We start from the raw sequence: 24,789 nt of genomic DNA on the forward strand, positions 1-24,789 counted from the left end.
TCTATCCCCAGTAGAAAATCAAACACTCCAGGAGTTCCATGAATAGTAAAATACAATTTAAACATTTTTTTAAATTTTTGAACTAATAAAATAAAAATACCAGCTAAGCATAGGGACACAGAACTATCAACCCAACTACTTAGGGGGCTGAGGCAGGAGAATCAAAAGTTTGAGGCCAGTGTCAGCAACTTAGCAAGACCCTGTCTGAAAATAAAAAATAAAAAGGATTGGGCATATAGCTCAATGGTAGAGTAGGCTTGAGATCAGTTCTCAGTACCAAAAATATAAAAATTAAGAAAAAAAACCTGAATACATATTTTAAATTTTTATTCTTGTGTTTTAAAAACATCACAAAAAGGAGATCTGAATGTTTTGACATTTTGAATGGATGGGCTAAAATTAAAGTGTCGATTTTTTTGACAAAGCATAGATTTGTTGAAGAAGAAAACAGTGGCCCAAAAAGTATTGACAGCACTTTCTTGGAGTCTAGAAATATCTGTGGGGCTTCAGAATAGTCTAAATCCACATGAGCATCCAGAAGGTATCATGGTCAAAACAAAACAGTATTTTAAAGCCTGAGTTAAATGTAGTTATATTGCGTATTTCCATGCCTTGAGAGTTCATGATCTATAAAATGTCAAAAAAAAAAAAAAAAAAACACCTGGAAGACCGACTTAGGGTTGCTAAATTTGTACTTTGTCAGACAAAGGATACTAACAAGAAAATTTCCACTGATACACATCATCATTTTTTAAAAGAAAATGCATAATCTCATAATAAAATTATTTTCCTAAGAAGTGTGCTTGGCTTTTTTAACATTTCACTTCATGGCCCATATTTAATCTCACTTTGACAAGAACCAATAAACATTTTGTTAGGTAAGTCCCAGATCTCAGAATGGCATTTGGAAACTACTGATCCCTGCCACTTGCCAATGGCATGACTGTGATGAATTGCCTAAGTTCTCAGAGCCTGGTTCCTTGCCTTGGCATGGGAATATGAGTACCTTGTAATGCAAAATCTTTGAAATTAGATATTGCCCATTGGTGGAGATCCATGCCTGATACATAGTAGGTTCATATCAAACATAATGCTCTCCTCTCTATTTGATTAGACTGTTCCTTTTAATCTGCTAAAATCTAGCACATACTGTCCTTTAAAACAGTTGCATGCACTCCCATAAATCTTCCTCCTAGGAACCCATGCTGGAGAAGAATCAAGAGGGCAGGGACTCTGACATTAGAAACAGGCCTGTAAAATAAGATCAACAGTGAAAGAAGAGCCTGTTTCTAGAACACAAAGTGAGGTGAAAGTCCTTCTCTGTGAACTCAACCTTTTCCACCTTCCTTCTTCCCCTCTGTGGAAATAAGACTCAGCCTAGTACTGAAAACAGCTGATGGTCATTTGTGACATCAGCACTCCTGGAAAATCCCCCTATTACACTGTTTTGTTTGTTTGTTTATATATGGTGCTGAAAATCCAGCCCAGTGCCTTACACAGTTTAGGCAAGTGCTCCACCACTAAGCCACAACCCCAGGCCCTATTGCACTAGTTTTTAATCAAAGAAAATAATTCAATGTACTTAATGAACATGTTTACAAGCATGTGTTAAGCACTTTTTAAATTACTCAAATCAGAAAAAAATTTTGATACATAATTTTAAACAGATTATCTTTTGTACTGTCACATGACTTAACAAATTGAAAGTCATTTATTGGCCTCATGTATTTTCTAAGTATTTTTTTTTCTTGTAGCACATAAAGAGATTCCATTGCAGATGAGAGAATTTTTTGCTTATGATGCATAATACCTCTAATTTCATTTGCTATATCATCAGTGCATAATATTAACAGGGATGAGCATGAGTGAGTCAAAAATTATGGATCTTTGTTTTAAGAACTTTTTTGATCAATGATCAGTTCTAGGTTTTAATCTGTTGTTGTTTTATTTAGTTTTTAATTGACAAATAATATGTGTCTGTGTAGTGTGTGTGTGTATGTGTGATGTAGAATATAATGTTATAATATTTGTATACATTATGGAATTATTAAATCAAACTCATAATATGTCCATCAATTCACTTATACTTTCTGTGATGAGAACATCTAAAATCTATTCTCAGCAATTTACAAATATGCTTGGCATTATTCTTAATTATAGCCTACCTTATAAGTCTCTTAAATGTATTCCTCCTAACTGTATATCCGTACCCTTCAACCAACATCTCCCAACCCCATTTTTCAGCTTCTGGTAACCAACATTCTACTCTCTCCAAGATTTCTTTTTTTTTTTAATAGATCTACATTCATATGTGCAATAACACCTTATTTGACTTTCTGTTCCTGGCTTATTTAACTAAGCATAATGTACTTTAGGCTCATTTCTGCATCATTGTTTTCAAACTGGCACAATTTCTTTCCTTCTTAAGTGAGAGTGCTATTTAATTGTGTATAGAGACCACATTTTCTTTATCCACTCATCTGTTGGTTGACACTTAGGCTGATTCTGTGTTGGCTATTGTGAATAGTGCTCTAATAAAACAGTAGTCCAGATACTTTTTGATACATTGATTTCATTTTCTTGGCTTATAAACCCAGAAATGGATCATACGATGGTCCTATTTTTAATTTTGGTGAACCTCCATAGTACCTTCCAGAACTGCCGCACGAATTCACATTCCCACCAACTGTGTACAGTGTTTTGTTCACATCTTTGTCAACATTTTTTATCCTTGGCTTTTTTGATTAAAGCTATTTTTTTGGGTGAGACATGATTGCTCATTTTGATTTAAATTTGCATTTCCCTGGTGATTACTTATGTTAAGCACCTTTTCATATATTTATTGGCCATTGGTATGTCTTATTCTAAGAAATGTTTACTCTGTTCTTATGTTCATTTTTAATGGGTTATTTGCTTTCTTGCTATTAAGTGATTTGTTAATTATTAAAATGTTAATAAGTGTTAAGCAGGTGGTAACAAGATTAGCTGGGCACAGTGGCACATACCTGTAATCCCAGTGGCTTGGGAGGCTGAGGAAGAAGGATCATGAGTTGAAAGCCCTTGTCAGCAACTTAGCAAGGCCCTAAGCAATTTAGCAAGAACTTGCTTCAAAATAAAAAGGGTTGGGGATATGGGGATGTGGTTCAGTGTTTAAGTTCCTTTAGGTTCAATTCCTGGTACCAGAAGGAAAAAAGAAGAAATTTAGAATTCTAAACATCTAAGATTATAGTATTTTCTAAAGTGATTTTAAAAAAAGTATAGTTGTAGATGGACAGAATACTTTTATTTTATTTGTTTATTTTTATGTGATGCTGAAGATTGAACCCAGTGCCTCACACATTCTAGGCAAGCGCCAGCCCCTAAACTGATATTTTTTTTAAAAGAGAGAGAGAGAGAGAGAGAGAGAGAGAGAGAGAGAGAGAGAGAGAGAGAGAGAGAATTTTTAATATTTATTTTTTAGTTTTAGGCGGGCACAACATCTTTGTTTGTATGTGGTGCTGAGGATCCAATGAACCCTGGCCGCAAGCATGCCAGGCAAGCGTGCTACCGCTTGAGCCACATCCCCAGCCCCCTAAACTGATATTTTTAATCCAGTAAAATATCAATTAGAATGTAATGTTTACAGGTGTTCTCTGAAGGATTTTCTCATTGATTAGAATAGGCAAAATGATATAGTAAATTCTCTTAAGGCTAGTAAAGATGAAAGTGTTTTTTGTTTTGTTTTGTTTTTAATTTTTTAAATTTTTTAAAAATTAGTTATACATGACAGTAGAATGCATTTGTCCACTTTGATATGATATATATAGATGGGATATAATTTCTCATTTTTCTGAATGTACATGGGTAGAATCACATTAGTCATGTAGTCACATATATGCATAAATTAATAATTTCTGTTTCCTTCTACTATCTTTCTTTCCCCATCTCCCCTCCCTTCCCCCCTTTCACTTCCATCTACTAATCTAAGGTAACTCTATTCTCTAGTGACCTGCCCCCTTATTGTCAATTAGCATCCACATATTAGAGAATATGTGTTTTGTTTTGGAGGGATTGGCTTATTACGCTTATAGTATTCTCCAACTTTATCTATTTACTGGCAAATGCCATAATTTCATTCTTTTTTTAAAGCTGAGTAATATTGCATTGAAAAAAATTATACATATATACAATAATACTTTATTTGACTTTCTGGTCCTGGATATATATATATCCCATTTTCTTTTCCCATTCATCTATTGAAGGACACCTAGTTTGGTTCCATAGTTTAGATATTGTGAATTGAGCTGCTATAAACATTGACATGGCTGCATTACTGTATTATGCTGATTTTAAGTCTTTTGGGTATAAACTGAGGAATGAGATAGCTGGGTCAAATGGTGGTTTCATTCTAAGTTTTTTGAGAAATCTCTTACTGCTTTCCATAGTGGTTATACCATTTTTTTCCTCCCAATGGTACTTTTCCCTGTCATTTGAATAACAGAAAGCAAAGAATTAAAATTTTAAAAAAGAATTTTCTTTTAAAAGAAAATTTCCTTAGGATTACATATACACATATATACAAAATATGCATACATAAATTTACTTGTAGACATTTACATTAGAATGTTTTGTTATCTGTACACTATCCTCAGAGGTCTTTGTTACATATGACTAACATGATCTTATCACACTCTGATTATGCACATATGTTATTGAATTGTCAGCCAAAACTTTACACCTGGATGGAAAAAAATTATTATTTTATTTTAGGGTTGTAGGATATGAAAATCATTAGGTAGACTAAGTTTGTTTTGCTTTATTAGTCATTGATAATATGTTGTTTGATTAGCTTGATTTTGTTGTTTTGACATTATTTTTTGCATTCATGTATAATTCTTCTATTTGTTGTCTTTTTGATATTGTCTCATGATACACAAAAAATATATCAAAGATTAAGCATTGTTTTGGATGATGTTTAGGCATTGATAAATGTGTTCTAGCTGGAGAATTACATAGCACATGACAAAGATTTGGATCCTGGCCCCAAAGTCACATGACACAGATTTGGATCCTGGTCCTATCACTTCATGGACATGTCTTTTTTGTGTCTTTCTTAGGCCTCTGTCTTCTCATCTATGAAAAAAAAGAATAGATTATTATTGTAACATGTTTTGCATATAGTAATAACTCAATAGATATTAGCTATCACTGTTGTTTATGATAACTAATTTTTGTAATTATTACCACTACTATTTATACTTTCATTGAATGTTTATACTCTGAATTCTTAAAAGCAGTATAGTGAAATTGTTTTAAGCAATAAAAAATAATAAGATATTATAAAGGCTCCTAGTGCTGAAGCCAACAAGAAGAAAGGTGTCCCTGAGTTTCACAATTTGAAATAGATTTATATACATAAAAATCTATTTCAAAGATTTGTTTATATATAAATCTATTTCAAATTATATATATATATAATTCCAGGTGCTGGTTTTGGTTAAACTTATTCTTTTATGATGGCAGTGTACTTTTCCAAATTTAATACTATACTTGAATAGTATATGGATCCCAACAAGGCTTCCATAAGAAGGTTTGCTTTTAGATCTCTTTCTCTCTCTCTCTCTCTCTCTCTCTCTCTCTCTCTCTCTCTCTCTCTCTCTCTCTCTCTGAATTGAACCCATTGGTTTAACTTCTGAGCAGATTCCCAGTCCTTTTTATTTCCAAGACAAGGTTTATACTACATTGCTTACGACCTTTCTAATTTGTTGAGGCTGGCCTCAAACTTGCAGCCCTCCTGCCTCAGCTTCCCAAGTCACTGGAATTACAGGCTGTCACCTCCCACCTGGCTTTTCTCTTTCTCTCTATCTGTTTCAGCTTCTTGTCTGTGTTTCCAACTTCTTGTTATGGAAAGAACAAGAAATAGGGAAAGGATGGCAAAGGCACAAAGAATGGGAGTTTTTAACTCTTGTCATTCCTGTTTTGAAAACAAGAGTCAACAATTGAGCCTCTGCCTCTGGTAGCCCTGACTCAGGACCTAGCAAGGCCTCTCTTTGAGATCAGAGGTGGGGCAGGTGTAGGCAAGCCTACCCATCACAGCCAGCTCAGTGACTGAACATGTGGCACCTCCTTCCACATGACAACACTCAAGGCCATTGTGACACTGTCTCCACAGTGACCTCCAGTGACTTATCATATCTGTTCTGGAAGTCTCTGCACTTAACCTTCGCTGTGACTATTACCTGGGTCCCAATCTTCTTGGTCTCCACATGCGTGTGTGTGTGTGTGTGTGTGTGTGTGTGTGTGTGTGTGTATACATATATATGTATATATATAAAATGTCAAAAAGTAGATTTCTCCTGAGTACTATCAGCCCCCAATGTCTTCCCACCTGTGTCCCATGCAGTTCTGAAAAGAAATTTATCTGAAATCTAAAATTAGCTTCCCTTTAAAATAGATCTCAGATGATTTAAGTTTGTTGAAGTTTTTTTTACTTAAAGAAAAGGTGATATTGAATAATTCTCCCTTAAATTTATGACACCAGTAGTTACAATTTCAAGTCTCCAGGCACTACTAACTATGAGTTAAACTTCTTAATTTGTTAGAGTCTCTGTCTTTTCCCATCTCAGAAAACCCCAATTGATTGCATAATATTATACACCCTCCTAACTCTTTTCAGTATTTTAAAAAACTTCTTTGTTGAGAAAGTTGTTCAAGTGCCAATTGCAGAATCACTTTCTTTCAAGGGCTTTTTGTTCATTTTGTTTTGTTTTGTGTCTGGTGGTGCACACTGTAGTCACAGCTGCTCAGGAGGGTTGCTTGATCCCAGGAGTTTGAGACTAGCCTGGATAACATAGATGTCTCAAAACAAAAAGACAAAACAAACAAACAAAACCATAAACCCACATTTACTTTAAGCCAATCATATGTAACAAAATTAATCTTTTGTTAATCTTAAGTGCCAAATCTCTTTTAATTATATATGCAAAGTTCAGTACACAATTAAAAGATACATTTCATATTATATTTATTTTCTTCTATCCACAAATAAAAACATATATTACCTACATCATTATATTTGAAAATAGTCTGGAAAAGGTTATTTTCATGTTGAGTTGAAGACAGACAAAGATTTTTGAATTATATATTAGGTATATATCCAAAGACAAATTAAGTCTTATATACTTTTGAGAAGAAATGGATAAAATATCTTTATAGAAGATGTCTGCCACTGAAATGCTGGGAATCTCATTTATTATTACTGAAATGAGACAAACTTGAAATATTCGGCAGAAAAAATTTCTGGGCAATTTTTAAAAATGACATATCTCTACTAAAATTACAACTGTCTTTCTTTATACTTTGACAGGAAAAGAAAGGAAGTTGGATAAATTATGTTAAATATTGTATATTCTAAATATACCTTTTACAAAGTTTCATAATGAAATTGATTGAAAGAAAAAATTAAGTGTTTTAACAAACATGCAATCCTTTAGACTAGTTCAAATCCACTGGGATGCACTTCCAAACTAAAGGACTTATTAACATGGATTAATTTAAGAATGATTATGTGCCTTGATCCATATGACTTAGCTCTTAGAAAATTAACTTTATGGTCAGGAAATTATACAGAATAAAATGAAAGAAAAGATTGTAGCTTGGGACAATATCTGGATTTCATATTATTTTTGTTCTGGGTATCTGAACTGCCTTCAGTATGGCCACGTGTTGAAGCAAATTGAAAGCTCTTCAATTGCCAAATCAAGGAGACACTTCACATGTAATTTTCTCATTGTGTAATATATTTCCTGTCATGGTATCATGCTTTTTATTTTTTATACCTTTATTTATTTATTTTTATGTGGTGTATTTATTTTTATGTGGTGTTGAGGATTGAACTCAAGGCCTCCCATGTGCAAGGCGAGTGTTCTACTGCTGAGCCAAAACCCCAGCCCAGAATCATGCTTTTTAAATAACACTTTTTCTTATAGAAACTACTAAAGTGTCTTGAATGTATGTAAATTTGTTGAAATAGTCTTTGCCTTTTGCTAACAAAGAAAAACTAATACACACTAAATTTATTATTTTGTTCACTACTTATAAAAACAATTGGCTTTGAATGGATATTTGTGTGTGTGTGTGTGTGTGTGTGTGTGTGTGTATTTGTGTATGTCAAATGGTAAAATGCTTAGCTCTGGATCTCATACTCATGCTTTCGGAAAAATCTGGAGCCTCTGCAAGTATTTCTCAGTTGCTCTGTAAGAGTTAGGTTACTATTTCAAAGTGAGTACATAGGCGGAATTGCAACCCTAAATTGTGCCTGTCATCAACCCTCAGACAGCAAGGTCAGAATGATGGACCAATGAAGAAATGCAGTTGTCCAACCCTGGACATCGTTTTGAGTTTTGCCTTGTAGTTTTCACTTTTTTTTCTTTTACTAGATTACTGTACTATTTTCCTATTTTTTTTTTTACCTATTGTAGGTTCTTATTTTTAATCTGTCCTATAGGAGTGAACTAGTAAAATCATAAGGAGCAAGTGTGGCTGAGTATTCTTACCTGTGTGACTTTGGGTTTAGTCTTTTAACCAGGTTGAGCCTCAGTTTTTCTCATCTGTAAGATGAGAATATACCACTTACCAGAATCATTGTGTGATAGTTGGTGACATTGTACATAAAATGTACCTACCATAATAGCATCCCCCTTAGTTTTGTATGTCTCAAATTTTCCTTAAAGTTCTTTTACAAAGCCCATAATGTTGTCACTTTTCCTCTTTCGGTTACCATTGATTTGACTCAGGTCCTCATCTCCTCCACTCTTGAAGCTGCCTACTCTGCTTTCAGTTTTGCTCCTTCAAAACTCTAAGTCCCTTATAAATCTGTCATAATGGCTTAAAAGTTCTTAACTAAGTATCAGTTTTCTGAGTCTTTTAAATTTCCTAACTGCATAAGAAAGAAAAAGCCATTGGAATATGAATAATATTTACTATTACTAATTATATATAGACTACTAAATTTATCGAATTTTAGGCTAAGCACATTCTGAATACCTGAACATCAGTCACTTAATCCTCAAATAACATTATGTATGGACTATCATCTCCATTTTACAGATGAAGAGACCAAGAGAAAGAGAAGTTTAATAACTTGCACAAGTGTATATACTTAGAACATGGCAGGGTCAGAATTCCCAACTCTCACTCCCATCAGAAAGTAAAATCCAAGGCTTTTCTTACATGTACAAGGGCTTAGTGATCTGCAGCCTGGCTCACCACCTGCCACTCTTCTTGCATTTCCTACCCTGCAATGCATTTTCTAGAATCGCTCAGCTATGCATTGTAGCTCCTCGAATGTGTCATATTCTTCCTCACTCAGATGATTCCTCTGCCTCTTTGGCTTTGTCTCCTTTTGCCAGCTGCCTCTGGGACACTGGCTTTCTTACCGCTTCAGTACACCAGCCTACTTCACTCTGGGCCATTCTTCTAGGACAGAGCCTTTCTGGGTTTGGCTTCAGAAGACCATTTTGGACTGACATCCTGGAGCTACCATTTATTTGCTTCTAGACCTTCTGATCCCTTTGAACCTCTGTTGCTTCCTCTATAAAATGATGGTAAAACTTGATGTCCAAACTTCATAGCACGTAGGATTTTATGAATAAAAAAATAACAGATGTCCCTTGAAAATGTGATTCTGGAACCAATGGAAAGGAAAATGACACATGCCTCTTTTGAAGTGTTTTTCCGTTTTTTTCTTCTATTTTCCACATTTTGACTTTCAAGAGCTCTGTGTAATTTGATGGTGACCACAGCAATTAGTCTCTTTGCCATTGATGATCCATGGCGAAAATTCTCCCCATGCTCTTTATGCTGTACCACATTTCCTAAGTGTTGTTTTAGGTCACTCTGGTTCTTTTCAGATTGTGCATGAGCAAACAGACAGGACAGTTGCATTATTTTCAGTGAAAGTAATGTTCAGGAAGCTTTCTGTGCAGAATAACTGCTTACACTAGATTCAAGAGCTTTGGCTGTCTAGATCAAGAAATAACCCATGAAGATAGGCACGTGCTGCTGTTGAACTATTTATGCTAGGAAATACCAAGAAAGAATTGCAGGCCCAAGTTTCTCACTTTCTTCTAAGTAGAACATTGCACAACTTTTCTTGACTTTCTCTATCCCTCCAAGTCACGTCATGCTGACACCTTGCTCCTATATCAGAGGCCTGGTGTGGCTGAGGTTGCTATAGCAACAGCACACATGGGGTAACATTCCCCTGTAACTATGGTGGCTGAGACATGAGTCAGTTGAAAAGTTTCATGGGGTTTTATTAGTATATGATGCAGTCCCATGTCATCTATAGTTCCTGGCTTGTCCAACACTTCCAGAGGATGATGCAGAACATGCAACGCTAATCATTTTCAAATACATGGGCCAGGGTCCTCTCACAAAAGCTACTGAGGCTGCTGGTTCCTTCAACAGCTTCCCTGACTAATAATTATACTAAGAGGCAAGAGTAAAACCCAGGCCCCAGCACTGGAACTGTTTCTACCATGGTGTACCCTGTTAGCCCTAAAAGGCAACAGTGACACTGATGGATGACGGAGTCCCTCTTTTCACCTAAGTAGCTGGATAATGGTTCAAAATCCAAGAAGATGCATTTTCAACCCAGTGCCTGAAAGGAACATGTGCTGAAGAATAAGGATGGAATTATTGTAATTCTCTATGGGGATTTATGAAACTTAACATTGGAACTTAACATGGAATATTGATTAAAACTAGTCATAGAGTTGTCGATGACTTCTAACATGGGATTTGGTTTATTTTTCAGACATGGAGATGACTTGATTGTGACTCCTTTTGCTCAGGTAAGCATACCTCGGTGAGCAGGCCGACTTCTCACAGATTTGGAAATTGATTTGGGAGGATTTGATCTGTTGCTCGATTTAGTTTTAAAGTAAATGAAATTATAAATACAAATAGTGTGGTTCATCCAAGTAATTCATAGGCTATGCTAGAAAATGTGACTTTGGCCCTAGAGATCTGTTTTCTTTAAACTATGGTAGACCCAAAGATTGTCTTTGCTTCAAATAACAAATTACCCTAGAGATAGAGAATATAAATAGGCCCATATTTCTTAACTGATATAGGCATTAGAAGCAGAAGGCTATATTGTGGATTAAATTGCGTTTAATAAAATGAGGTACATGATCATTGCTTGAAATTCAATAATACAGTTCAACCTGATACCTTATTTACTCCTTTATACATGTGTCATTGGCACAAAGATTTAGCCCAGTGATCTGTGTTTGTTTCACAGCATACAAATCATGAAAATACTTTGATCACATGACATAGATGCAAGAAGGTGATGAGATGATTTGAAGTGTACTGTAGTGATTCTCAACCCTAGATGCAAGCTAGACTCACTTAGAGTACTCATCCCGATGCCCAGGCTTGCATGCCTATGGATTTTAAATAATCTGGAAGTCTAAGAATTTTTATTTTTCAAAGGCCACAGTATTTTTACTGTGTGTAAGAGAAGTTGACAGCCCCTGATGTAGATAACTAGGGACAAATAGGATGAAACTTATTTAAACTGGGTCATGAAGCAGATTTAAAATCAATACTGACTGAAAAAAATGTTTAAATGTTGAAATACAAGCAGTGCTGAGAAGTTATACAAATTATAACTATTGGTAGGTCAGAAATAGATGTAGCACCTTGAGCAATTCATTTAACTTTTCTGAATGACTTTGAGGAAGGCACTGAACTTTTCCAAGTCTTACTTCCTCCTATGTTAAATTATAATTGCAGGAGTACCCACCTCATAAGATGTTAAAAGATTAAAATAATACTGGTCATGCTAAATATTCACAAGAATTCTAAAAATTTTAATGTTTATTAAATTTTAATTAAAACTGGTTTAATTGTATAGAGATGAAATTGCTCTTTTCTTTCTAAATGTAATCTTAGGTATAATTTTTTAAATGAATAATAATAATGTTAGAACAATATGATTTTGCAGTTTTAATTTTTTTTTAAATTTCTAAAATAATTTAGACCACAATTGTAATTAATTTATAAATAAAATGTCTAATGGTGATTTTAAAAATTAATGTAGGTGGGCTGGGGTCATATCTCAGTGGTAGAGCACTTGCCCGGCATATGTGAGGCACTGGGTTAAATTCTAAGCACCACACATAAATAAATACAATAAAGGTCCATTGAAAACTAAAAAATAATAATGCGGGCAATTAAGAACAGATGATGATCATCATCCATTCCATATGCTCAAGTCCTTTTTTTGCAGATCATGAATTCTTTCTAGTGCTTGTATTTCGGTGTCAAAAAATTTACACTGTTACATTTTAATCATATTTGTGATAGCAAACTTTTAATGAAACAGTTTGTAATTAATTCCTATTGAGAATTTATAATTGTATAACTAAGAACTGAGAGATAGATGAACAGGCAAAATCAGGTAAAACAATATAAACAACCATCACTAAATTTAGAACCAGTTATCCCATCATGAGTTTACTCAGGTAGCTAGCTAAAACTAAAATCTCTAGATATTATTGTAAGAAAAATAAATCTAAGTATGTTGTAAAAAATGGAAAAAAAATCTGTATGTAATATCTTGGCTTCTTATTTCAAGTAATATTTACTAATCTCTAACAGATTAATAAATTTAACTTGGCTCCTGCCTTCAGTTAAATTCTAAAGAAGTCTAGCCTTTTACATGATTAGACATCTATAGTGTACCTATAATCTCCAAAACAACTACTCAAATTTCTCTATATTGGGACGTTTATACATATTTTATATACAAAACATCATTTAGCCATAAATGTTATTTTACAATGATTAATACCCTTGATACTAAAACGTTGAATATAAACTAACTCTTTGTAATATTCAGATATATCTGATGCCTAAAAATAATCTGAAATATACTTAATGAGATTTTACTTATCATCAACTGAGGGACTCATTCACCTTGCAGAAGGTGGTCGTTGCCCCAGGGGCTTTGAATTCTTTTTAAGTGGCTTCACCACAGTTTTCATAAATGGATTTTTCCTGGAGTATTAAATCTTGGAAGCTGTACTAAAATATAAGTAAGAAAAGGCTTTTTAATACTGAGCAGTTTTAGCACTGATGGGGTATCGTTGCAGAAGCAGGTAAGACTAAAAGCCCAGTTAGTGCCTGCCTGGCCTTTTCTTAAGCTATGTAGGGCCCAACTGGCATATATTGTTGACTTAATTGCCATCTCCTCAGAAAAAGAGTGTGTAATACAGGGCAGAGCACTTACCACTTAATGTTAAATATTATAATTCTAAAAATGGAATATATTTACATTGCTTGAAGTTATGCCAACATTATTTGTTCTGCTATACCATGACTGATTTTAGCCAACTTGCTCAGGAAAATGTCTCATCAAGTAGGCCAAAGAATCATACCCTCTTTCTACTATATTTTGAATTCATAATTTCACACTAAATTTTGGTGAAAATTTGCAGTGAGGCCTGAGGTTGTAGCTCCAAGGTAGAGCACTTGCCTAGCATGGGGAGGCACTGGGTTTGATCCTCAGAACCACATAAAGATAAATAAATAAAGGTATTGTGTCCATATATAACTAAAGACTATTAAAAATAAAATAAAATTTGCAGGGAGAGCCACATTGCTCTCAAAATGTTTCTGCATACAAACTTTAGAAAAATTAATATAAACAAAAGGAAGAAAATTTCACACAATGCACAATCCCCAAACAACTACTGCTCTCATTTTCTTTCTTACTTTCTATCCATTTAGGTTTGTTTTTTCTGGGTGTTACGACTTTCCTTATGATCTTAAAAACAGGCCACTATTGTCCAAAATGGTCAAGGACCTTCCTCCAATTCATCTCATCTTCATCTTCTTGAAAACCCATTTCTTTAGGCCTGAGTGCACCCCCGAAACATGAAAGGATCCTCCCCTATTATTTCTAAATTATGGCCTTTTGGGTTTTGAAAAGAATTAAATACTAAATTACAAGAGAATTTAGGAAGTCACAAAAATATATATCCCATTTTGTTGGATGGAGCTGAACCTAGAACATCTTGGTTAGGCCTAATTTTCAGGAAGGATCTTACAAATCCCTCTATGTTTTATTCTAATGTGAAGAACACTGTTAGAGTAAAGTTTTGGCTAGGGGTCAACCTGAACTGTCTTCTACCTCTGGTGGCTTAGACTTTTCCATATAATTTCAGAATCTCTTTGAGCCCCAGAAAAAGTTTCAAATTTAATTTGTTTGTATACTTCAATTTCAAAACTGAAATTCTGTTTTGGTATGAGTATTTCATTTGGCACAGAGACTTGAGTGTTGAGAATGACCCTACTGCCCTTTTTTTCCCACAAGGATAACAACTTGGCCAGAGTTCCTGGAGGCCCAAGAGCACCAAGGAGGCACAACACTGCTGAATACTGGAATCAGCGGTCACTGGCCCTCTAATTTCACTGTTTGCAATTATGACAACCTTGTAAAACTCTAAGTCTCTTGGAATTCTCATCTGAAAGTCTGTAGTATTGAAAGAAGTGGAATCTTTGATGAAGCAAATGACAGGAAACCCCCACCAAAACATTATCCTGACTCCCTGTGGAGTGCCTCACATCAGTCAGTCTAGAGAGACATGCCCAACCCATGAAGACTAGGCAGGAATACCCACATTTTTTGCCTTCTCTAACTAAAATACAGCACCAATAATACTTTTAGGAAACAATATAGTAGTTATTAATACTGTAGAACATTAATAATAGTAGTAGGACATTACCAATATTTTTAAAAATATTTCACCCCTAAGAGATTTTTATGATCTCATCACAGTCCCCAAGTTTCCTGGACCCACCAGGCCCTCTCTGTGAAGCAATGGAAGAAAAGAGTGGTCTCTTTTCAGGTGCTTTTATTCACCCAGCATTTCCTTGAACTTCATTAATATAAATGGTAACTAGCATCTTTCCAGATATCTGAACTCTTACAGTCATTCATAGGAAATTGTCAATAACTTTTTGACATAACCAAAACAATTTCATATGGTTCAACAAAAACATAAGTCGAAAGAGATTTCCTTTTCTATCAAAATAAACTTTTTATCTTGTACATAATTCTAGGTTGACTCCAGCATTTCTTCTGAAGTTAAAACCTGGATCAGGAATACTTTCATTTCACACAGGATACACCCACCCCACAAGAATCTCAGTCTGTGTTTTACCGCCACCTAGTGGCATAAAGTGTACATGAATTGAAAAACAATCCTCAAAACTCTCCTTGAGGCTGTTCATTACTGATTCATGAAGTCCATATTTTTTTCTGTCAATTTTGGTACTGATCAATAGATGTTTAAGAGCACATAAAGAAGTTTGAGAACTCTATATAAATAACATCCCACCCCACAGGCCAGTGTACGGATCATCTCTGTCCACAATTTTTCTATAGTACCATCAATATTTCTTTCCTAAGGTGTGTATGTTTCTCATCATACCGGAGGTATTTTTGATCTTGTTCTGTTACATTGTACTTGTAGGAGAAGAAGAGAAAGCAGTGACCTTAATTTTCTGCAACTGAGCCATGTGGAAGAAACCTCAGGGATTTCTTTGGTTAACAACATTAAGAAGGGAAGAAAATTATAGGGGCAATAAAGCTCTGACTACATCTCTTACAAAGCTGAAATAATGGGGAGAGCAGCCCTGGAAAAAAAGCAAAAAATAACGGAACCTTAACTCAGGGGCTCCAGTAAAACTATTTCCATTTCTTCTCCCCAGCAACAGTTACCTACCTCTTTGTGTTCTGCAAAGACAAACCCAGTGATATTTAGGATAAAGATTCCCCAGGAAGCACCCCTTAAAAGATCTGTCTGAAACTTTTATTTATACTTTGGCTAAGGATAATAATTAACACTTAATCTAAAAATTTATAAAATACTGCTTGTCCTACGAGAGAGAGAGAGAGAGGGAGAGAGAGAGAGAGAGAGAGAGAGAGAGAGAGAGAGAGAGAGAGAGAGAGAAAGCCACAATGACTTAAGACTTGCACACACAGGGAATGATGTATCCTCAGGGCTATTTACTACAGCAGTGTTTGTAAAAGCAAACTGTAAGACACAACCTCAAAGTCAGTCTCAGGGACTGGCAAGTGGATGCCTGAAGGAGGGACTGGGATAGGGGAACTTTTTCTTCCATTTTTATTTTTTGTTTGTTTTGAGATAGTTCATACATATGAAACAATATATCTAGTGATTATATAGAGCATAAATGATCATCATAATAATAATGAACAGTTTAAGAAATAGAAGGATATGAATATTTTAATGCCACTGAAGTATCCCTTTCCATGTTCATCTATCGCATAAATAACAATAATTTTGATTTTGGCTTAATTATTGAGATGAGACTTTTTGCAGGATAATTATGTTTCTACTTAAAGTCTACAGCAAGCAAATGTATGATTTATTCAAAACAAATACATAAAAAACTTAAAATCCAAAAAATTAATCCAGTTTAATATATTTATTATTATAACACAGGAAAATTTCTCTACAGAAAATATTTTTTTTATGAACTAATGTTTCCTTTCATGAATTACTTTCCTCTCAAATGAGCATGGAATATGATTTACCTACAATATTATTTCTATTTACCAGTTGTCAAATGCAGTGAATTTACAATAGCATATTATGATAAAATCATCAGAATTCTGAAATTAAAATTTTTGCCTAGAAAAGGGATCAATTAGCTGGTGCAATAATCTTATTTAAAATGCTTTTCAAATGTGTTCAGTATTCACTTCTTAAAATATAAATCAAGTCTGCATGATTTAATGACAGTGGATCATTTATCCAATTTATTTCTGCATCAGTCAAGATTCCATGCCTGTTGAAAGACATCGTAGTCTGATGTCAGCAGTTAGCTATTTGAATATTCTGTCATAGGCAGTGTGACCTTTCAGAGCTGTGGGTTGTTTATGTGTGGTAATGAGCCAGGATTTTCCAGTGACTGAGTTAATCATGGTTGGCTCCTTAGGAAGCACCACAGATTCCTTCAGGGGAAATGCTGTAGGTCACTATCCCAATGCACAAACTTTCTTTGACCAACATAAATTAATGTCAAGTTTTTGTTTTTTGAAGTCTGAAATGTTTTAGTCTTGGAAAAAAATATAAACTGACTCTAGATCCATGCCAGATGAAAAAAAAAAAACTCTGGAGACAATTCTGGAGCCCTTAGAGCAATAGAATTTGGAGGGCCCCTTGTAGTACCACTCCTAAGTCACTAAATAAATTCCCTGTGTGTGTGCCAAATCATTAATCAAGTGAAATGCTACCCCAGATAAACTCACCCACACTGAATGCTTTTTCTTGACACCTAACCTGTCATTTCTTCTAATTCACACTCCAATCCTGTGAGGTAAATATAAGTTACAGTTTGTATTTAAGAAAACTGAGGTAAGGAGAGGCTTACATAACTTGTTCAGGTTCACACATTAATACTGAACAGATTCAGGCAGCCTGGTTTGTTGTGCAATACCCTAGTACTTAGCAAAACACATTTTAGATAAATTTAGCATTCTGGTTCACATCCAGAACACCTATAATTCTACCTAATTGAGGATCCACCCTGAGGAAATGAGCCCATTCTAGGAAAAAGCCAGGGGCAGTAGATTCATGCAACTTTTCTCTCCTAGGCTCACTTCCATTCCTTGGCCACCTTCTAATCTGATTGGAATTAGGAAAGGGGGCTATCAGAGGTGGTGGCATCGTTTTCCTGCCTTGTCATATGTGTAGATATATTTCATCTAGGTATTCTTCATATGATGCCATTTTATTGAGTATTTTCTCTGTTCCAGGAAGTATGTGTGTGTGTGTGTGTGTGTGTGTGTGTGTGTGTATATATATATATATATATATATATATATATATATATATATATAGAGAGAGAGAGAGAGAGAGAGAGAGAGAGAGAGAGAGCTGTTGCATTTTATGTGAGAAAATACCTTCTTGGGGACTTCTTGTCATTCACAGTCTTAACCAAGGAAAAGACCATCTGTGCACTAGCTGGTACAGACACATGGTAAAGCTGAAAAGCAATCTAAGATTTACTTAGTTTACTGACTGCAAATTATGGAACTCTTGGTGAATTCTTTTTTCTTTCTTTCTTTCTTTCTTTTTTCTTTTTAGTTGTAGATGGACACAATGCCTTTATTTAATTTATTTACTTTTATGTAGTGTTGAGGATCGAAACCAGTGCCTCATACATTCTAGGCAAGCACTCTACCACAGAGCCACAACCCCAGCCCTCTTGGTAAATTCTTAAAGAGAGTTTTGGAATAATTTTTATTTTTATCCTTAAAGTAAGCTTCATTAGTATTTTATACTACACTATTTCATATATGCATAAGATGCAACATACATGTTTGCTTGGGATATTGTGTTAGTGACTTGGGAATACAGGAATGCTATGGAGACTGCTGCTGCTATGACCACATTTGTAGATAATGAAAAGGGATTTTTGGAAAATTTTGACAGTGTGATCTCTGTGGATTTCACATGGATGCATACAAGCCTTACTAAGTGCTAGTAGATTCTTTAGTGGTATATGAAATTAAGTTTTAAGCATTATCAGATTTCCTCTTAACAAACCATTCTTAATTGCATTTAAGATGACCTCAGTTAAAGACATCTCAAGAATTTCTTTTTGTTGTAGGTCTTAGCCTGCCTGCGAACTGTATGAAACAATTTTGCTGCATTAACTAATTTGCAAGACCGAGCGCCTAGCAAGTAAGTTATTCTTTATTCCCTCTTTTTTGCTGAGCTTTTAAAGAATGTCATCTCAATTTGAATTGAACTCAAGACAAAATATTAAATTTCTCACTGCCAAGCTATCTAACCATGGACATTAACAAGACATAAGATGATACCCTGCTAATTCACTATAAATACAGTGTAGTGGTGATTCTAACATCAGGAATGAAACAGTATGACAAATCAATATGGTGATTCTGTCAGAAATTACCTGGCGTGATTTGTCTTCTAGCCAGTTATTTATACTCAAAGTAACTTTATAGTTTTGGCTTATTTCATAAATTAGCCACAGGCAAATAATCTCATCACACCTTAATGATATCTCAAAGTCATACTGTTAATTCTAAGACAACAATTAACTGGAAAAACACCAGATCTCAACAAAGATCTTTGATTCTCCTGCTGTCATTGACTCTCTGAGCAGCAGCATTCATGAAGCAATTAATAAAATTGAGATTGATGTAATAACAATAGAAGTGTTTGGGAGAGGGAAACTTGAAATGGAAAATGATTTAAAATTGGGGGATTTTGGAACTGGGGCTATAGCTCAGTGACAGAGCACTTGCCTAGCTTGCATGAAGCACTGGGTTCGATCCTCAGCACCACATAAAAATAAAAAAAAAAACAAATAAAATAAAGATGTTCTGTCTATCTACAACTACAATTTTTTTTTAATTGGAGGATCCTGATAAATCTAAAAAATCAAAAATAAGGAAGTAAATTTTGCAAAATTAAATGAGAAACTGATAAACTATTATTCTAATATCTATTATTTTTTAAAGTATTATTTATAATAAAGTTAAGTTAAGATTATCAGCCTGGAAGAATTTTCCAAAACAAAACAAAAAAATCAAATCAATATTAAGAGAACAGTGAGTAGAAACTTATTAGGTATTATGGTATATCTGAGTCTATATTATTTTATACTCGATAACTACTTCTTAAAGAACATGAAAAAACTGAACTTTTCCACTCCATAATAACATAGTTTACCTCTACAATCCACATTTCCCTGATTAACAAGAAGCTATGGCCATTAGGCAAGTACTTCCTGTGATAGAGAAAGGTTTTCTAAAAAAAAAAAATTAGTGGAACTTCCACAACACAAATAATTGACATGGAACCTAGAACCTTGGGCCGATTGTCTTTCCCTCAGCTTGAACATTTACCTTCTCTTTCTTCTTTTCCACTTGACTAACTGGTTCATTCTTCTCATCACAGTTTAAATATAATTGCTTTGGGGGCACTGTCCTTCACACTGCCAGATATAGACCCACAGTGACCAGCCCTAGCTGGCTGGCATGTCTTTCCAACTCTGCCTGGTTGCATCCTGTTATTCAAGCACATTTCTCCCTGTGCCCTACTTGCCTGATCACCTGGTTGATCCTCAGCAATGTCAGTTCCCCAAGAGCAGGGGTGTGGCTGGTTCACATTCATATTCCCAGTGCCTATCAGAACACAGAATAATTCCTCTGTTTTAGTCAGATTTTTCATTGCTGTGACCAAAATACCTGACACAAACTATGGAAGAGGGAAAATTTATTTGGGGCTCACTGATGGTCTTAGAGGTCTCAGTCCACAGATGGCTGACCACAGAGCTCTGGGACCAAGATGAGGCAGAACATCATGGTAGAAGGATGTGGAGGAAGAAAGCAGCTCAGAACATGGCCAACAGGAAGCAGAGAGAGCCAAAGAGCTTCATTTACCAGAGACAAAATATAAACCCCAAAGGCACACTCCCAGTGACCAGTCTTCGCTAGCCACATCCTACCTGCCTTCAGTTACCACCCAGTTAATCCATTTCAGTGGTTTAAGTTACTAATTAGGTTACAGCTCTCATTTAACCTCATTTGCATTTTCTCACACATGAACTTTTGGGGGACACTTCATTTCTAAATCTCTGCAAATGCTTGTTGACTGAAAGTGTAAAGTGGCCATTCAGCATTTAAAGCCTGAGGGTGTGCCATGAAGAAATCATTTATCTCCAGTTGTGTTGTCTATACAACATGGTCATAAGTTGTAAAACATCAGGCTGACCTCAATAGCCCTGAGACCTTTGCTATTCAGTAGGTTATGGGTACAAACTTAACCTTCTAAAAATTTTTATCTCTGAAGGAAAAATAAAATTATTGGTTGCCACTAAAACTTGCAGTCTCAAATTTCAGTAAGAAATCGAGGTCTTGTCTCTAAAAGGCAAACAAGAAATTAATGCCCTGTAAATTTCCTTTGGATGTGGTCACCTGAGTGCAAGCATTTAATATAATAGACACTTAATCAAACAGGTGTGAAGGTATCACACTGGCCCTTCTATCTTCAAAGAAATGTCCTCAGGCCTATTCTATACAAGACAGAGGTTCTCAACTGATTTACAGGCACAGAATATATTAAAATGGAAAGGAGGGAGTGAAAAATCATAGGTAACACCTGAACTTACACCTGCTTTGACTAACTATGCAATGCCCATGGAGACATTGAATTACAATATCATCTGGTAGACTCTAAGTGAAAGCCAGTGTATGGTCTCCTTTTTAGTCAATGCAGATTTGTACCTCCTTTATTAATTCAAACCAAGTCAGCTTCCTGGGGTGTCGGAATAGTAGAATTCAATCTCCACACAGCTGGACTCTGTTGTGCTTGGTATTAGCAAAGAGGATGCCACTGGTACATGGCATGACTCTGAAAGAATCAGGATTTAATTGCCCTTCACTCCCTGTGCCACTAAAATGTTTCCAAGCTCACTGTTGGAATTTGAAGAAGACCTGTGCTGCCTTTCACAGACTACCTTTTTATTTGCTTTAGGAAAGGAGTCTAGGAAGAACTCATCTAAGAACTTGTTTTTTTGTTTTTGTTGTTTTTTTTTTTATTTGCTTTAGTGTTGGTGTCTAGGAAGAACTCATCCAAGAGCTCTAGTGTTAGCCCACTAATGGTTTCTTGTGATCTTCTTGCTCTTTTGTGCCCTTTAGACTTTTTTTATTCCAAGAATAAATTGTGACTCATTCTTTTTAAAAATAATCTGTCAAGTTACCATGAATCCAGTGATTAATATTTTCTGCTTGTTACTTATCAAGATGTCAAGTTCCCAAGTGTCAGTAGTAAGATTGATAAAATGAGAATTAGTAGCAAGTCAACCATTTGGTTTTCCAAAACTATAGAAAAGGATAAATGTTTATTTATATTTTCCCAGACAAAAAGTCAATGTTTTAAAAATTTTCACAGAACAAGAAGTAAAAAACATTCTCAGACATCAATGTTTAAGTCATTTGAATAAACTCTAGTCTATAACTATATCATCCTGAATATCCCCAAACTCATCTGAATAACAAACTCTCAGCAAGAAGGTAACTACTAGTATAGAAAACAGAGCTATTTCAAAGCAGCAGTTTAAAATATTGACCTTTTTAAATAAAACATTTATCAAGTTCAAATTTATATTTTTAATTTCTTCTCTTTCTCTCACTTCTATATGGTGCTGGGGATCATCCCAGAGCCTTACACATGCTAAGCAATTGTTCTACCACTGAGCTATATCCCAGCCCTGACTTTTATTTTCATAATTTAAAAAAACTAAAATAAATCAGAAGTGAATCATGGTGTATTTTCAATCAAACACAAAAATTCAATCCCAAGCTGACACCAATAAACTTAAGAGCAATGACCCAGAGCCAGACACTGAATAGAACGAGCGAGAAATTACAAAACACCAAAGGGCTTTCTGTAAGCTTCCCCCAGACCTGCTAGGATAGTCGTCATCTTCAGCATTAGAGAATCTACTGCCAACTGCACATCTGTATGGTTATCCATTTGGCTTCCACAAAAGCATCCCAAGCTAAGACAGAGTAGAGTGCAGCCTAGAGTCACATTACCTTGATTCAAATCTCTGCTGGCTTGGAACAGATTTTCAACTTCCCAAAGATTTGTTTTTCTCACTGGTAAAATGAGAACAATGATTCTACCAGCCTTGAGGCATTTTTTCAGGGTTAAGTGAGATAATTCATTTAAAGTGCTCATTTAGTATAGCGTGTGACAGACACTTAATGCTTATTAAGTAAGTGTAGCCACTAGAAGAAACACACACACACACACACACACACACACACACAACACACCCTCAACTATTTTACAGATATCCCTTAATGTGTTTTAAAGTGTTTTTAAAGATGGCAACAAGTTAAAAGCTATCAATTATAAATAACGATTTTATAAAATTCTATTCCAAAAAACTTTGGACAATCCATAAATGATGTTCTTTTCAACATAATTTATTGAGCACTTATTTAATACCAGATAGATTGATAGCTTTTAACTTGTTGATATATATAATTGATAGCTTTTAACTTGTTGCCATCTTTAAAAACACTTTAAAAATAGGTACATTTAGGGATATCTGTAAAATAGTTGAGGTTGTGTGTATGTGTGTATGTGTGTGCTCACGCTGGGCTTTGAAGGGAATATGAGTTAATCTTTATATATATATATATATATATATATATATATATATATATATATATATATTTGTTTTTTTGTTTTGTTTTGTTTTGTTTTTAACCTAAGGGTGTTTATAATCATCTGGTGGAACCTGGCAAACATCTGTTAAAAAAATAGGAAAGAATACTAGATGGAATCTATTTAAATACCTTAGGTTTACAATAGTTCTAAAATCTCTATAGCATATGTTTATACACCTTGTCAATATACCTCTCTAACACTTGTACCAGAAATGTTTCTCAATGTAAGAAAATAGGAAAAAAATTTAAATACCTTCTCTAAGATACTTTAGAAAGAATCATGCACTTCTGATAATGTATGAACAATCATGAGGCTTTATGTCAAAATCAAAGATTCTTAGCACTGTTTTAAGGAAAACAGTGATAATTTGACTACTTTTCTAAATTCAGAAAGTCTGTGTTAGCTCTGTAAACCCTAGCTTAATTGAATATAGTCAATTAATAAGAATTTCCACTTTCATCATGTTCCTGTGACATGAACATCATAATCTTCCCCAATGTCTATCACCGTGAGACTTAACTTTCTTAAAAATTTCATACGTATGATTTGAGATATAGTAAAAGGATCCCCAAGAATTGACTGAAGGAAATCTGCATCTCCTAACTTAAAAAAATTCTTAAAATTAAAATTTCATATCTAAAACGACTCAGCACCTACTCAAATCAACAAGGACCACATACTTACTGCTTTGTATTTTTCTCTCTTTGTCAGAAGAACACCAATGTGCAACCAACCATCCATCAACAAAGCAACCATAACAGGTAAGAGAGATCTTCGGACTTATTCTTTTTGTGTCCAGGAAGAATATATATCTTTCAATACTCAACATCACAGTAATGCTGATTCTATACTCCAATTCTAAAATGTCAAAGAAATAATTTTTTTCTTCTTTATGTTATCCTCACTATCATTGGTCTTACAATTTTTCCATTTAAGCTGTTCCTTGGAAAACCTGTTCTAATGTACCCCATTCTTAACCACTTGACTTTATATTGGAACTCATTTCAGCTTTGCTCTAGGCATTTGTGTTGTGGGAGACAGAGTTACCCTCAGAATATCTGCTATTTTTGTTCCAGGCTTGGTTATCTGCTTCATCTTCATATATGGTAGTCTAATTTAATGAAAGTAAAAGTATAAATAAGAGAAATATGTGTTTTGTGCTGGAAGGAACATATTACTATTCCAGTAGTTCTTATGGGAACTTGGGTTGCTGAGTATAAATACAACTTGTGAGGGGAGAGAACATGTTATTACACAATACAGAAAAGTTCAGTGTGATGAGAAAAGGGTCTGTTATGCCAGATTCATGAGACCCCAGGAGCCGAATCTGTTGCAATCACACAAGAGTCTTTATTGCAAGCTGGAGCCTGGATTCACAACTGATCCCCATGCAGCGGTCCCAGGGAGTGAGTCCCTGTCCTTTATTCAGTGAGATTTTATAGGTTTTGGGGGGATACTCTATGTGTCACAACATCACACAGCAAAT

General features: G+C 34.8%; 1 pseudogene; it reads left to right on the forward strand.

Moving 5' to 3' along the window:
- The window catches only part of LOC144369720 (3',5'-cyclic-AMP phosphodiesterase 4D-like), a 68,462-nt pseudogene extending 44,140 nt beyond the window's left edge, over positions 1–24,322 (forward strand).
- The last annotated feature ends 467 nt before the right edge of the window (positions 24,323–24,789 follow it).

The sequence above is a fragment of the Ictidomys tridecemlineatus genome, chromosome 13, assembly GCF_052094955.1.
Source record: "Ictidomys tridecemlineatus isolate mIctTri1 chromosome 13, mIctTri1.hap1, whole genome shotgun sequence".
Lineage (NCBI taxonomy): Eukaryota > Metazoa > Chordata > Mammalia > Rodentia > Sciuridae > Ictidomys > Ictidomys tridecemlineatus.